The following is a 3,580-nucleotide window of genomic DNA, read 5'->3' as shown; positions in this document are numbered from 1 at the left end:
AAATGACCATGCAGTGTGGGGCAGGGCTCCCATGCTTCTGAGAACTCCCCCAGATCTCTCCCCCAGAGCTGCCCCAGGGTCAGAGCACTTCTATAGCCCAGCTCAGCTGTGGGCTTACTGGGACCCGTTGTGTGAGAGCACTGCCTGGGAGCAGGAGATCCTATCCCCAGCCAGGCCTCTGACCTGCTCCTGACCCGGGCGAGTGCTTGCCCTCCCAGACCTCAGTGTCCCCAGGTAGACTGCCAGCTCTCGTACCTTCCCTCAAACTAAAACGCAGCCCCTGGGTGGGCCGCAAAAGACGGAAGTATGGCTGTGTTCTCAGAGATGGGAGTCTGAACTCTCAGGGCACCCCTGCCAGATCCCCTTCTACCTAAAGTCTCATGGCAGAACACGATGACCAGGGATCCATTTCCCCAAAAGAGTGTTCCTCCAGATGCTAGACCCAGAAATGCTTGGGAGTGGTTCTGTGGTCAAGTCAAGAAAGTTTGAGAAACGCTGCCTCCATATTCCCCCTGCCACCTTGGGAAACTCGTAGTCACTTATCATGATAAAGTGTGCACCCATATCTGCTGGCACCGCGACAGCGTCTCTCCGTGGGTTAGAAACTGCCAGTGGGGCCTGCTGGAAGTGAAGAGCGGAAGGAAAGGGTTCTAAGCTCCCCAAACTCCTTCCATACCATCTGACTTAAATGCCATGTGCATTTGTGTTATTTATCCAAAGAAGTAAAAATTTTCAACAAATGAAGGCCCTGAAAAGCCCTGCAATAAAGAAACTGGTTTAACTGTATAAATCCTAGTGTTCTTTCCCAAACTTAATTAACCATTTTTTGTTTTGTTTTGGAGATCACCAGTTTACATGGGGGGAAATGCTTTGGAAGTACTGGATTCTAGCGCAAATCCCAGTTCACAGAGGAGGAAGCAGGTGCCCAGTAGGGCAAGGAACTTGCCCAAATTCACACAGCGAGGAAGAAATGGGACCAGGCCAGAGCCCAGCCCCTGGCCCCTCTGTCTCCTCAGCCAGGCTCTGAGCCCAGGCACACACCAGGCCTTCCTCCCAGTGGCCCCAGGTACCCTCGGCTTCCTGTAATCCTCCCGCCAGCAGCCCTGTTCATTGTCAATATTTTTAACTTGGCCAGGATAATGGGATGAAAGTCTTTGAAAATCTTTCTGTGGTTAATTATTTCCTCATCAAGAAGCCTAAGCAGGGCCTGGAGATAAGGCACAGAAACCAAGGGGCCTGCAGGTAAGTAGACAGAGAAGTGATGGGACACTAACCTGAGCAGGGGGTCGCTGGATGCCCAGCAGTCCTGGAGAACCTGCAGTTCCCATGGGCACCATGCTCACATATTCACAAGCAGTTATACACACTCACAGGCACACTCACACACACTCACCCACAGAGGGCATCCAGCCAGGTGGGAGACAAGGGGGCACACACCTGCCCTCCCCACAAGGCAGAGCTTCCTTGAGCGTCCACAGCACCGAGGGTGGAAGAGTGCCATTAAACATCACCTCCTCAGGATTTCCCTGGTGGTGCAGTGGTTAAGACTCCACGCTCCCAATGGTGGAGGGGGGGTGGGGGCCGGGTTTGATCCCTGGTCAGGGAACTAGATCCCATGTGCATGCCGCAACTAAGAAGCACACATACCACAACTAAGGAGCCAGCGAGCCACTACTAAGGAGCCCACCTGCTGCAACTAAGACCCAAAGCAACCAAATAAATAAATTAAATAAATATTTTTTTAAAAGATCACCTTATGTCCTCTTGTGGATTCTGCTACATTCATCTCTCTACAGCCACACCAGGAAGGCAGGAACTGAGGCAGGGAGACAGAGGGTCTAGACCTCGCATCAGCGGCCCTGGGTCTTAACCCAGGCTGACTGCCACGAGTGCTGTTCTGAGCCTCAATTTCCTTGTCTGAAAAGGCAGGTGATGAGTAATTCCAGCCACACCTAGAGAGGAAGACTGTCTAGGAGCAGAGAAAGTGCCCTAGGGACTTTAGGGCACATTTGACCTTAGTTATGTCTCCTTGGACAAATTCCTTCCCTTCCCAATTTCTACATCTGTAAAATGGACAAAATGGTCACCCTATGCAGGGACTGCCTCTGAGCTACAGTTCCTTTATTTGTGAAATGGGCACTGAGCAGTCAGTCCTCTTCCTGCTTCAGAGCAAAGCATGTCCCCATATCGCAAACAAATCCATGCCCCACCACCTCTGACCCTGCTGGTCCAAGCCACTAACCTGCCCACCCACAGGGCGCTGGACTACAGTGCACTCTGTAGCCAGAGGGATGGCTTTAAAAGCAGTTAATACCCTCCAGAGGTTTCCCACCAAACGGGAATATAAAGCAAGTTGCCCCCCAGACCCTGCCAGCTGCCCCGCCCCATCTCTTCCCACTGCCCCCCTCACTCACCAGCCTCATTCTGTTCCTGAAACCGGTCAGCTCTTCTCACCTCAGTGCTTTCATTCAGCCTGTTCCCTCTGCCTGAAACGCTTGTCCCTCAGCTCCTGGCATGGAGGGCTCCTTCTAGCTATTCAAGTCTCAGATCAAAGGTCACCTCCCTTGAGACTTCCTCGGCAGTCTACTGGTTAGGACTTCATCTTCCAGTGCAGGGGCTGCGGGTTCAATCTCTGGTTGGGGAGCTGGGATCCCACATGCCTCGCGGCCAAAAATCCGAGACATGAAACAGAAGCAATATTGTAACAAATTCGATTAAAACTTTTAAATTGGTCCACATCAGAAAAAAAATCTTTAAAAAAAAATTGGGCTTCACTGGTGGTGCAGTGGTTAAGAATCCACCTGCCAATGCAAGGGACACGGGTTGGAGCTCTGGTCCAGGAAGATCCCACATGCTGCGGAGCAACTAAGCCCGTGTGCCACCACTACTGAGCCTGTGCTCTAGAGCCCGTGAGCCACAACTACTGAAACCCTCACACTCTAGGGCCCGTGTGCTGCAACTACTGAGCCCGCGTGCTGCAACTACTGAAGCCCGCATACCTAGAGCCCGTGCTCGGCAACAAAGAGAAGCCACTGCAATGAGAAGCCCGCGCACCACAACGAAGAGTAGCCTCCGCTCACCGCAACTAGAGAAAGCCTGTGCGCAGCAACGAAGACCCAACGCAGCTAAAAATAAATTAATTGATACATAAAATTTAGTTTTAAAAAAAGTCACCTCCCTTGGGACAGGAGCATCCACACAGGCAGAGCTCGCCCTGCACGGCTCCCATGCACGCCCTCAAGCCCCGCTGTGCTGTTTTCTCCATCATCAGACACTTCCCCATTCTTCGATTACTTTACCTGTCTGTTGCCTGCTTCTGCCCCAAGAACAGAAATGTCTTGGTCAACAGGAGTGGGCTGGAGTGTTCCAAGAACAGTGAGGATGAGATGTGGAGTCGGACAGGAGAGGAGATTGGAGAAGGCAGGAGGATAGGGGAAAGGATACAGAGCAGAAGGCCATACAGGTTATTGTCAAGACTTTGGCTTTCCCTTTTATCAGTAGTAATACTGGGGGCCCTTGAACAACACAGGTTTGAACGGCACAGGTCCACTTATTTGCGGATTTTTTTCAGTAACTATGT

Source organism: Phocoena sinus, chromosome 10, assembly GCF_008692025.1.
Source record: "Phocoena sinus isolate mPhoSin1 chromosome 10, mPhoSin1.pri, whole genome shotgun sequence".
Classification (NCBI taxonomy): Eukaryota; Metazoa; Chordata; class Mammalia; order Artiodactyla; family Phocoenidae; genus Phocoena; species Phocoena sinus.
This window is presented reverse-complemented; position numbering follows the sequence as displayed.